Genomic DNA, 13,953 nt, shown 5'->3' with positions numbered 1-13,953 from the left:
CTGAGCTATTTGGCTAGCCCTGACCCTATGGAGATTGTAGGATGAATTAAATACATTTCCTCTGCAGTTTGCGAAAATATTATACCACAAGATTAAAATGGTGAGTAGTGAGTTTTAGAAGCACAAGAGAAAACCTTTTGGAGCATGGTAGAGGTTATGCATATACCCTGATGGGGAATCATGGAAGCTATAATAGGTGTGTTATTCTTTGAGGCCAGATAGACAGATGTCTAGGGAGTGAAAAGGCATTCTAGACATAAAAAACAAAAGTCACAAGCAAGAATTTGGGAGGTAGGTAGGGAAACAAAGCCCTATTTAAGAAATAGATGCAATATGTTTATGTGTATGTATGCATGTATACTACTGGAATTAAACCTGGAGCTTCCCACATGTTAGGCAAATGCTTTACTACACTGAGCTACATTCCTGGCTTTTAAAAAAATTCTTTTGAGACAAGAGTCTTGAAATTGCAGCCCTCCTTTCTCAGACCAATGAGTACCTGGGATTACAAGTATGTGTCCCTTTGTTTGGCTAAATAATTTTGATGGTTTAGAAGTAGTGTGGAAGGTAGGATATAAAAGGAAGCTAAGATTAAAAAGCCTGGGTGCATATACTAGAACTTTTTATGTTATTACAATTGAGCCTGTGATCAAATTGAAATAATCCTTTTACTATGAATCGTATTAGAAGAAACCATTTATACCATTGTGAAACTTGTATTTCCCACATACAAGTTTAGGCTATATTTCTAACTCAGTACATATTGATCTTTGTAACATTTTTTCTTTTTTTCTACATATGTACGAATGACCATTAAGTTGTATGAATAAACCACCTAATGCAATGAGCCCCTCACTTATGTGTGTTAGTCCTTCATTGGTTTTTGCTATTGTAAAAAATAATTTATTGTACATTGATATGTGTAGACTTGTATTAGATATCTATAGGACAAGTTCCTGAAAGTGGAATTTCTGGGCTGTAGGCTGTATCAATTTATAGTTACTCCATAAGTATATGAAAATTTGTTTCCCCACCCTCTCGCTAGTTCCAACTATGTCAGTCTTGACATAATTAAAAATTTGATCATATTGATAAAATTAGAAATTGGCATCTAAAATAGGAAGGTATCTATCTACTAAGGGAACATAGAATGCTGGGGAATGTGTAATCTTAGGGTGGGATGGTATATGAGAAAACATGTAGGAATAATGTGACATATCTTTCTAGATTGTTAAATTTTCTTAAGATTTAGGAGGAATACATATTTTTTCATTTAAAACAAGCTGAAAGTTTTGAAGGCAAAGTTTATGATTTTTTAATCATAAAAATGAACATTTGTCCCCCATATATAATAGCATTTCACATATTAGAAATTATTATAAAAATTTTTATTACTTTATTGGCCAATAATCTACTATAGGACTTAAAAATCTCTTTTCACAACTCAACCAAGAGACTCCTACATAAGATGAAGGAATGGAAAGTATTTATTCAATTATTCTGATAGAATTTTGCATATACAAAAGGCCTACAATAGAGTTTAGTTAACAGCTACTTTTTTTAAAGCTACTTTTCTTTCTTTTTTTCTTGATGAAAACCATTGCATTGCCTTAAATAATTTCATTGTAACTTGTTTTTTACACATTTTGATTTAATAAAAACTGAAAGTCCAAGCTGACAATATAGCTTAGTGGTAGAGCCCTTGCCTACTATGTGCAAGACCCTAGGTTTAACCCTCAGCACCACATACAAAAGTGTCCAATTATAACACTAAAGACATCTTATACTTTAAGATACCATTTTTTTCCTGTCACTTCATAATTTACAGTACTCTCAAGTGGGAAATGAACTAAAGGGAACAGAGGCTAATTAATATTTAATATATATTCAGAAGAAAGAATCACTAATGAATGATCATGAATTTGCTATAATTCTCAACAAACATAGTGGTCTTCAGACTAAATATATATTTTAACACCTCTTTCAAAATGCACTGATATGCAGAATACAAGACATATCAGTGTGAAACTCTTCTGTTGGAGGAGAGTAAGGTGTTCAGGGTCTCATTACTAGATTGGACTCATAGTGATCCGACTCCCAAGAGCTGGCATTACAGGCGTGCACCACCACGCCCAGTCTCAATTGCTGTCTCACTGAGCTGCAAGGGGCCAGCACAGCAGACCTGGGGATCAAACCTCCAGTCCCTGCTCCTGCTTGCAGGTGCTTTAATCCGCTGAGCTATTTGGCTGGCCCGCATGTTTCTTTTTCCATGAATTTTTTTTTTTTTAATATTTGATGCTTTAAGGAAATTTTACACTTTGGCTACATGCTTTGGGCTGTTTCTTATTTCTATGATTTCCTAAGACAAATAGTCATTCTGAATGAAAAGTTAAAAGGTAGCTCATTAAATTTTATAATTCTTTAAAATAATTGTGGTTATGAGATGTGTTAAGTTACTTTTGATAGTCCTAAATGTGGTTTATTCCAGAAATTCTGCCTTAAGTAATTTGTTATAATAATACCATACTTTTATCATCATGCTGTAGATAAATCTGGTCTCAAAGCTGGAGAGCAATGACAAATAGCAGGTGACTAAAGCCACTAATACATTAAAATTGTGATTAAACCCAAAAGGAGATTGAAAGTGGTACTGTGTGCTCGTGTTGATGTTCAAAAACTTTATCTATGAAGTATGAATCCAGTCAGAATTGGAAAGATAGAAATAATACAGAGATTTAGGTTTGTTTCATTCTTCTTTGTGACTTACATTTATTACTTTAAATTGTTGCAGCAGTTGTTAAAAGAGGAATGACAAAAAGGAGTCTATATAACAGAATGTTCTGGATAATCAGTATAAAAGTGTGCATGTTCATCAAATCAGCTCTCTTAATGTCATACCTCACAAAGATACTTGGATTTGATTGAGAATTTATTTTTAACATTACTTTTCACTTAATGAGTAAGAGAAAATTGGTTACTCTTTTTTATTTTATTTGTTTTTGTTTTTGAGATAGGGTGTTGCTGTGTAGCCTGGCTGGTTCTAAAGTCACTAGGTAGCCCAGGCTGGCCTTGAACATGCAGTGATCCTCTTGCCTGAGCCACCTCAGTGCTGGGATTACAGGCCTGTACCACCATGTCCAGCTACTTTACATTTTCTGAGTGTCATAGATTCTATTGTTCTGGGGCCAGGGAGATGGCTCAGTGGAATAAGCGCTTCCCTGGCAAGCACAAGGGCCTGAGTTCAATCCCTGGTTCCAGAAAAAAAAAAAAAAAAAAAAAGATTCTGTTGTTCTGATCAGCAGCATGTGAATCCTTTATTTAAACATTTTTCTTTCTTTCTTTCTTTTTTTTTGTGGTACTAGGGGTTGAGCTTAGGGTGTTACACTTTCAGGCAAGTGGCCTACCACCAAGCCACATCTCTAGTTCTTAAATAATATTTTTCTTAAAGAATATTTATGAAATGCTAATAAACTATTAAGTGAACAAGTAATACAATATGTGATAATTTTTACACCCTTCCTGCAGTGTGTAAAATTTTAATACAAACTTGGTGTATACTTGATAACAATTTACATGTTTATTTTACCATCTGGTAAATGTGTAAATGATATTTTGAGAGGCACATTTCATATTCACTTTAACAACTTATCCTTAACAATATGTGCCCTATCTTATGTATTGACTAGAGAGATCTTGGAAATTTTTGAAAAAATGAATCCAGAAAAATAATTCATGTCCTGGTTTGTTTGTTTTAAAATATTATGGAGAGTTAAAATTTAGTTTTAGTACCAAACTGAGGGATTGTGTTGTTTGCTGACTTTTACCAGACATCCTGCTAATTAGGGTAGAAAAATCAGAGCAGCTTGCAAACATTATATTGTGTACATCAAACCACGTTTCTTACTAACACTATGGGGCACATAGGTAGTGATTATAAAATAAATACAGTTGTGTGTCTTGTTGTATAACAGTATCACATCTTTTCCAGAGAGTTTGGCTTGTTATTGCTTGCATCTAAATATGGGAGTATCATTGTTTCCAGTGCGTTGCAGTGAATCTCAAGTGGATAGCTTTTATCAAATACTGTAACTGCATTTATTTAATTAATTTATTTATTTATTTAAAATTTTTTTTAATTTTTATTTATTTGAGAGAGAGAGAGAGAGAGAGAGAGAGAGAGAGAGAGTGTGGTGTGTGTGTGTGTGGCCAGCTCAGCCCACCAGGGGGCGGGGCTGGCTGGCATGTGGTGCTGGGGGATTGAACCACGGTCCCTGATGCTTTGCCAAGCTTGTTCTAAGTAGGTGCCTTAGACCACTGAGCCATCTCTCCAGCCCCAGTTTATTTATTTTTTAACAGCATTTATGATACTTTGGCTTTTTGCCTTTTTAAAAATGTCATTCTTTTTGCTTATAGGTCTCACTGGAATAGAGTCCAGGGACTTACACAGAAACAAGCAAATAGATAATTCCCTATCTAGTTTTGTTTTAATTTACCCTTTTTTAGCTGGTAATAATCTGAGAATATACTTCTCAGATAGAGTAAATTTCATGGGCTACTTCTACACATATATTAATTATCCAATCTATTATGAAGCGGTTTTATGTGTTTTTTTTTTGTATTTTTTTAGGGAAGGGTCTACAGGGTGTTCAGGGTCTCACAACTAGACTGCACTCATAGTGATCCACTTGTTTCCAGCTTCCCAAGAGCTGGGATTACAGGCGCACACCACCAAGCCCAGTATCAATTGCTGTATCAGCATGCCTGACCCCCCCCATTTGGCGGGCCCTTGAAGGGGTTTTATAAGCAAGCTGCAATTTTTTTTAAACTGCAAATGTTGGCATGAACAAACTTGTTCCTCAATCACAAAGTCTTTAAGTTGAAGTAAAAATAAAATTCAAAACTACGTTTTATTATATTTAGAGATCAAAGTACAGAGTTGTCTTTAAAATGTTTCTATAAATGAATCATATTATCAGGTACTTTAAAATTTTTGAACAGCAATTTGAAACTTCTAAAATTATTATTATCATTTGTCTCATCAAAGAATGCCTATCTCATTGGTATTATCACATAAGTCTGAGAAATATTGTCTGTGAACAGCTTCATCTACAGCTATGATGAGCTACATTATTTCTGAATCTTTATTATTTATTTATTTTTGAATCTTTATAAAGTTTATAATCTACTTGCTGCAGCAACCATGTAAGAAGTGCTGCAGCTTTATTTTTGGATAAAGAGATAGAAACACACAAATTTATGTAAACTTTCTGATGATTATATCTAGTAAATGTTAGGGCAAGAATTTAACCCCAACCTTACCTTGCCTGAGATGGTGCTTTTCTCAGTACATCTTAAATTTGTAATGAGGATAAGGAATCTATATTGAAATTTTGAAAAGTTCCACATAATTTTATTTAGTCTTGAAAGGACAGTGCTGCTTGATTCCATAACACATGGAATAGTGGGGTAGGAGATTGAAAAGAGAGGGAAGAGAGACATGGCCTCTTAGAATACAGCATTTTAATTGTTTAAAAGATAATGCCTATTTGAACTATCATGCATCCAAACTGCATCTTAGTTTACTTTGTCATGAAATGGATTTGAAATTCAAATCAATTACATAAAAGTCAGCTAATATTCAGATAAAAAATACAAGTAAAAGCCATCTCTCAGATACCATGGCAACTCTGGAAAACAGCTGATTTTTTTTTCTTTTTTCTTGTGGCTGGATCTGCCCACCCTGGGGGCGGGGCTGGTGCTACATGTGGTGCCAGGTATCAAGCCGTTGCCCTTGCACATTTGCCTAAGCTTACCTAAGCAGGTGCTTTAGACCGATAAGCTATCTTGCTGGCCCAAGCTGATCCTTGAAATATATGAAATAACGTTATTATGATGTTAATCATTAATACTTATTGAATGCTTCCTTCATGACACTATTCTGATTTCTTAAACATATTAACTAATTTAAGCCTATTAAGCCCATGTGAAATCCGTATGATTACTATTTCCATTTAGTAGTTGAAGCAGCTGAAGCACAGATATGTTAAGCAACATGTCTAAGGACATGGTGGTTGAGTGAGGATTTGAACTTAGGCAATATCGTTTCAGTGTAATACTATTAGAAGCAGTGTACAAAGCACTTAAGGTAAGTGAGACCGTAGCTTGTCTCTCAGGACTGTTACTATAAAATCAGTATAAAAAATAGGATCAAGTAGGAGTTAATAGCTCTAGGAAAAGCTAAATCTGCAGGAGAGCCATTAGTTTTATTTAGCAGTGTGAAGTATAAGCAAAACAAGTGGATTCTTTTTCATTCTTCAAAAAATTAAGTGTTTAAGTTATAAATAGCCATTATTTCTTCTAAATGCAACTATAAGACAATATATTGTTCTTGAATCTTCATATGTTTAGTCTCTCATGGCTTATTGTTTCCAAAGTACTTCTGTTTCAAAATTAATGTTTAAGCCATGTAAGCATCTTTTAGAGATAATGAACTGAGGCTTCACATTTTGTTCAGAATTATCACTGCCTCAGTGATAATTTTGTCATAAAATTTCCTTTGTACAACAAATAAAGCGATAGGCAAAATAGTTATTTTACATTATGTAAAAACTTTCCTAATGACATTGTACATTTTAAAATACAGTAATTTTAGAATTATCAGAAGTATGTTAAATTTACAGGGACTCATTTAGTCCTTTATTTGAACAACAGTAATGGTGAGAACCTCTGAAAAAACTCACCTTTTTCAATATCTTCTTATTGAAATGGAAGATGAAAAACATGTTTACATACACTATATTGTAGGCCTGGTCATTGGATATTTAAGTGTAAAGAGCAAGTTTTTTTTTTTTTGGAGGGGGAGATAAGTTTTTTTTTTTTTTTAACGTCAGATGGGTAATTTGCCTGCATCATAACAAGGTTTGAGGGAGGCATTAACACCCAGTCATCACGCTCATGAACTGAAGGATCAAGTTTTGTTTAAAGTGGAACATTAACTTTATTTATTTATTTATTTTTTTGTATTTAGGACAGGGTGTACAGACAGGGTCTCATTGCCTAGATCAGATTTGTAGTGATCCTCCTGTTTATAGGTTCCCAAGTGCTGGGATTACAGGTGCGCGCCACCAAACCCAGTCTCAATTGCTCTCAGTGTGCCCCGGGGGTGGGGCTGGCACAGAAGGCCTGGGGATTGAACTCCTAGCCCCTACATCTGCCGAAGCAGGTGCTTTAATCCACTGAGCTATTTGGCTGGCCCTAATTTTATGTGCTTTCTATTTCAAAATGTTACATCTTTTTCATAAAAAAGGAGCAGTTTCTACAAAAAGAAAATAAGTGCTGGGGAGATAGCACCTGCCTGGCAAATGCAAGGACCCAAGTTTGATCCCTGGTATGAATGCTATTCCAGCCCAGACACTGGGTGTGGTAGCCCACACCTGTAATCCTAGTGCTGGGGAGGCAGAGACAGAAGGCTCTCTGTGAGTCCAAACTGTGTAGTTGGACCTTCCCAAAAAAAAAAGAGAGAAAAAAAGAGAAAAAGAAAATAGATGGAATCTAAAAAGAGAAATAATAGATTTTTTAAACTTGTGGGGCTTATTTTTATAATTTCAATTAAATATATTTATGTGCAAATTGAAAGATTTTTTTTCCTCGATAGTTTAAAAATGTTTGGGGCCAGGGAGATGGCTCCGTGGAATAAGTACTTCCCTGGCAAGCACAAGGGCCTGAGTTTAATCCTCAGTTCTGCAAAAAAAGAGAAGAAAATGTTTATTTTAAGGGCTGGGGAGCTAGCTCAGTAGAATAAGAGCCTGCCTGACTAGCACAAGGGCCTGAGTTCAATCCCTGGTACTGCCAAAAAAAAAAAAAATTTTGGAACTAGGGGCAGAACTTAGTGGTGGAGCACTTACCTAATATACACAAGGTCTTCAAGTCAATCCCTGCAATGTACAAACAAAACCAAAACCAAAGCCAAAATTTTAAATATGTATTTGGATATATTTGGATATTTTTGTATATTTACAAGACTATTGTCTTTTATCTTATGGTCCAATTTTTAATAAGATTATAGAAGGAAGTCAGTGTGTACTTCTACATTAGTTTTTTTTTAAGATAGGGTCCTACTGTGTAGTCCATACTGGCCTTGAACTCCAGATTCTATGTCTCAGCTTTCAAAGTGCTGGGATTCTAGGTGTATATCACCAACTCTGGGTGCATTAGTAGTTCTTTTTAATAGTTTATGTCATACTTTGTTGTGCAAAATCCTATTGAGTCTATGAAGCAAAATCTTCAAAACTGATTTCTATGTTTGTCTTAGTTACTTTTTTCATTGCTGGGACAAAAACATCCAATGACCCAACACGCTGAGTTAAAGTAGGAAAGGTTTATTGAGCTCCCAGTTTGTAGAGGTCTTAGTCCATAATTGGCTGCCTCCAGGGCAGTGTGGCATGTGGCAGAACAGCAACCATTCATTGTGGTGGAAGATACCGAAAGCAATAAGAGAGGAGGGGAGAGAAAGCCTTTTTTTGTACCTTATTTTGTATGTAGTATACCTGCCATGGGTGGGGTGGCACTCACACCTTTAATGCCAGCCTTGGACCATGAACCAGTCACAAACTGTAGTTTCAGCTACCTTAGACCCACTACCTCATGTGAGCCTTTAGACCATAATAATGTCCATGGTAGTAATATAAGACTAGATCTTCCACATTTTTCCCCACCAGCACTGCTTCCCCTCCTTCCATCATAAGTGTCTTTCTGAACAGCTGTTGGTTTACTTTTTAGTTGAGAGCTTGATAGCAACTCTTAATCCCAACTGTCCTGAATCCCCCAGACTGTGGGTTTATTTTAGACTCTCTCTAGGCCTTTCTGAGTAAACTCATAACCACTTTGTGTCTCTTTTATCTGTTCAAATTTGCTTGGTAGGTTACCAGGGACTTTTAAACCAGGACTGCTGGTTTAAAGAATCACCTGTCATGATTTAAACAAAACAGTAACAAACAATACCTGTGCATGCTAACATAAAAATTTCTGAAGGACAAGCTAGGGCATTAGTATTTTTAAGAAGAATCCCAAGATAATGACTAGGCATTGTTTCTGAAGTAAAGCAAACAGATACTTTCCTCAAATGTCACGTAACAGCATGAGAAAATATTTTGGAATCTCAGCCTTTCTGGTATCCCTAAACTCATAGGCCGTGACCATGTCTTTTTAGCGTATTTGTAAGGGTTTCTGTACTGCTTCTTTCTGGTAATCTAGTGAAGAGAGACTGTGGAACTGTGTAAAAGTTAGTAGAATTTGCTTCAATCATGTTATCTTCAAGTAGCTAGCATTTAGGAAATAAGAGGTCAGATTTATTTGTCTTCTGTCTTAGAATGTCTTTCTCTTAACATCTTACATTTTAAATAATGTACTCTTTAGTATTCATGAAAATGTCACTATATAATGTAATGAAAATCAATGCTGTTTTTGACATTTTATGTATTATTTAAGTACCTTCTTAGAAGAAAATAAAAACAACTCCCCTTTTTTGGGGTAGGTCAATAAGTAACAGCTAGTATGATTAAATCCAGTTATAAACTCTGACATTTAGATTAAATGTTATCTGAAACTTAAATAGATTTATCTATTTTCTTAAAGATCTACATTGAGTTGCACCAAAGTGGATCAAATACTTTTAATTAACTCAATAAAAGCAGTATCCAGTATCTATGAGTTCAGAAATTGTTTTGCTATTTGGTTGCACTAAAGTTGTTCAGACTATTTGATGCAACCTGTTCAAACTGGCTTCTGAAGAGTGAAGCTAATTTCAAGAATCTTTAAAGCCAGTATTACTTTGAATTAAGTAGGACTTTTATAGGAAAAATAAATTTACATTGGGAGAAATAAAATGTGGCACTGGAAATCACTTCTGGGGAGTGTAAATTATTGAATTTTGTTCAACCACTATTTCTCCACCAACAATTTGAGTATAATGATGCTTAACCTGAACATACTATATAGGGATCTGAGGGAGGAAAATCCTGGTATAAATGAAAAAAAATTAAAAATATATTTAGTACACGGCCTACAGGGTCTCACTAGGCAGCTGTGACTCATAGTGATCCTCTTTGTTTTCAGCCTCTCAAGTGCTGAGATTACAGGCATGCACCACCATGCCCAGTCTCAGTTGCCATCTCAGTGTGCCCCAGGGATGAGGCCGGCAGGGCAAGCTGGGGATAAAACCCTGGTTCCTGAGTCTGCCTAAGCAGACTCTTTAATCTGCTGAGCTATCTGGCCAGCCCTTAAATGAAATACTGAGCCTTCAGTAAAACTTTATTCAAGTTTTAAAATATGTGTTATAAATGTAAGGCATTAAAACAATAAAAATTGCTAATAATATTAAGAAACTAGCGGGGGCTGGAGAGATGGCTCAGTGGTCTAAAGCACCTATTTGGAACAAGCATGGAAAAGCACAGGGACCACGGTTCAATACCCCAGCACCACATGCCAGCCAGCCACGCCCCCGGGTGGGCTGAGCTGGCCACACACACACACACACACACACACACAATAAAAAAAAGAAACTAGCAGTTACAAATATAATGTGCCTCCACAGTGCTTTGTACTACCTTTTCTGTGTTAAGTAGAAGATTGTATTTTATTTTATTTTTTAAAATAATTTTATTGAGAAACAAATAACAATGAGATAATTTCAAAACCGATCAGTAGGACAGTTTCAATAATAAATACATTGGGCTGGTGAGATGGCTCAGTGGTCTAACGCACCTACTTAGAACAAGCTTAGCAAAGCACAGGGACCGCGGTTCGATCCCCCAGCACCACATGCCAGCCAGCCCCGCCCCCTGGTGGGCTGAGCTGGCCACACACACACACACACACACACACAAATAAATAAAAAATAAAAAAATCTTAAAAAAAATAATAAATACATTGCACATTGTTGTCTCAGTGGTTATTCATTGTACAAGATGCAGACATGACATCCTGTCCACAAACACTATTAGGACAAATCTTATTCACTGAATTAAGAGAATGTAGCTGTATATCTATCCTAACTATTTTGAATAGACAAATACAAAATGGTCATTCATTTGTATCCCCCTTTTTTTTGTTTAGTTTTGTCAGAGAAGGGTATTCCATTGTCATTTAAATTTTGTAGGTGCGTGAATTCAGCAAAATATTCCAATATAGTCCAGTAGTCTATAATAGTAGTGGGTCATCTGCAGGACTGGCAGTGTCAGAAGTTGTTGACCCGAGCCCTTTACAGCCCAGCATACCAACATGATTTCATCCCTTATACCTCATTTTTATACCTTTCTGCTGGATGGTTAAGACCAAGATAAAACAAGACCTATATAACAAGAAATGTAACTTTTTTATCTGATAAGGTCAGTCAAGTCCCCTCAGGATTTATCCTGAAAACTTGTGCAGATTATATTTTAACAAGCTGCTTATGTCTCTTTCTCCAACTAGATGCTGATCTTGAAAGCAGGGGGTCTATGTGTCTTCATATTGAGTCCAATATAGAGCCTGGCATATACAATAATAGACTCAAATTTTGACTGTTGGATAAAATTATTTAATCATCTTGCAAGCATATTATTTTTCTTTTTTGGAGAGATACTGTTAAAATGTATTTTTTGTGTCTGACAAATAAGTATAATATGTGAGATATTCAATGCTTTTGAAAATATACATTGGATTTAGAATTATATTAAATCAAAATGATCTAGTGGAAGACTCAGGTTGCTGTTACATAGCAGTTAGGGAGATGTCCAAGACTGACTGCAGGATTTGGCGCCAGGCAGACCTGGAATTGAATTTGTCACTTTCAAGGTAGGTGATGTGGGACAAATATCTTAAAATTTTAATTTTACTTCTTTATTTTTATTTTTTATTTTTTTGGTGGAACCAGGGATTGAACTCAGGCCCTTGCGCTTGCCAGGGAAGTGCTTATTCTACTGAGCCATCTCCCCGGCCCCTAATTTTACTTCTTTATATCTGAAATAGAGATATTACCACTTACTTCATAAGCTAGTTGTCATAATTAAGTACAATCTTAATAAAGCATCTGATACAATGTCTAAGTATGTTAGGCATTATGGTGGCTGTTATTAAATAAGTTAGTAAGATTCTTTTCAAGTAGAACATGATTAAAACTGTGATTCTAGTTCCAAAGACAACCTTTTCCAACTGAATAACCTCTGATTTTCTCTTTTACTTTAATTTTCTGGAAATTGATTTCTAAGTGTTCCCAAATGTTATGAAAGGTTGCATAGAATATATATTACTCATTGCTGATGAGGGAGCTTGTACTATCAGAGGATTACAAGATAGAGCTAAATTGGTGGTTTTCATTCTAGCCCCTGTTATTCCCTGTCACCAAACTACCACACAGTTTGGAGCATTTGCCAGTGTTGGCTCAAGAGAGGCCAATCGAGACACTAATAGATGCATTTTCTCCATGAATACACTCTTGGATCACACATAGAATTCCTATTAACAGCACTGAGAGTTAAACTTGTAAATCCCTTATGCATTGGTGGGAGAATAGACCTTTTAGTTTACTTAGCCATCTTCCAGTTATTTGGCACTTTCCCCATCCCTTGTGAGTTCTCCAACATTTTCATTAAAGGCTTTTCTATTTTCTATTCTGCTTCATTCAGTTTGGGTTATAATTCATGTTGGCTTGATGCCTTGGCAGCAATGAATGATTCTAATTGCCTCTATCTATCTAGTCTGGCCTACTCATAAAGCCTTTCAACTTTTCATTCAAGCTTCCAGCAGTATCAACTTCATGGGTCACAAACTTCCCACTCATATCTTTTCATTGCATCTTAGCTGCCTACCTCTTATGTATTTAAGAAACTCGAGAGAGTTCATCATTATTTCATTCCTTTTCTGTTAAACCATTTTATCCTTTTTGAAAAATTAAAGCAGCACCACAGAAACTGAAGGATAGAAGGACGACTTTTGTCCAGACATTGTATCAGAAGAGCTAGATACCCTCATTCATATTTATTTGAGTTATCAGTAGGAAAGCATTAGAAATTGGAAATAATTTTTTATATGTTCTTCTATATTTGCTCTGATATATCTTTCACCATAGTCAATTCTAATTCTTTGTTTTTCCACTGAAATACACATTTTTCTTTTTTTTATCCTTGAAGATAGATGCAGTATGAGGATCATAGTGATAGAGTGAAAACAAAAAACGTATTTGAACTTGTGATTTTCTGGCAGACAGGGCAGCTGCTCTTGTACTGTGTATAGGATGGGTGTTCTGTTTGATTCTGTGTGGCACTGATTATTTTGAAGACTTTTCAGGAAACCTTTCATATGATAAAAAATGTAAACATTTTCAAAAGGTTAAAAGAAAAGAGCTTCATACTAATGGAGTATGAAGTAGTTTTTACTTCTTCCTTTTAAAAATATTAAAATTTAGATTTTTAAATTAAAAATCCAAACATTATGTAAGAATATTGTAACAAGCTCCTATTTAACCCATCATCAGGTGTTGGAGTTTTATCAGAATCCTGTTAGATTTTTGTGGCAGCACTACTTTCTAGGTGATATTGTAGACCTCTGTTATAGCTGATTGCCTCTCTTTGTCATCTAAAAGGAGTGTCAATTTTTGTCCCAGTCAGGATGGTTACAAACTATTACTTCCTTAGACCTTTCAAAGACAATAATATTCAATGTATTATTGTAACTGTCCTACTAACCTGTTTGGAAACTGTCTCATTGCTATTTCTTTCTCAATAAAATTAAAAATAAAAAAATTAAATATTTTAAAAAGTCAATTATTTCATTTATTATCTAGAATACTTACAAAAGTTATTGTCTTTTTCTGGTTACAAGGTAAATTAATCTTTTTATTTTCCAGTTTTCAAAATACTGAGTTCCCCAATATTTTGTAAAGTTAATCAGTGAGGTATTTTCATTTATCTTTATAAA

General features: G+C 35.1%; 1 pseudogene; it reads right to left on the bottom strand.

The window, feature by feature from the left end:
• Window positions 1-6,884: 6,884 nt before the first annotated feature.
• On the bottom strand, window positions 6,885-6,968 carry LOC111816466 (annotated as a pseudogene).
• Between the last annotated feature and the right edge of the window lie 6,985 nt (window positions 6,969-13,953).

This window comes from Octodon degus, unplaced genomic scaffold (assembly GCF_000260255.1).
Source record: "Octodon degus isolate 3935 unplaced genomic scaffold, OctDeg1.0 scaffold00032, whole genome shotgun sequence".
Taxonomy (NCBI): Eukaryota; Metazoa; Chordata; class Mammalia; order Rodentia; family Octodontidae; genus Octodon; species Octodon degus.
This window is presented reverse-complemented; position numbering and strand designations above follow the sequence as displayed.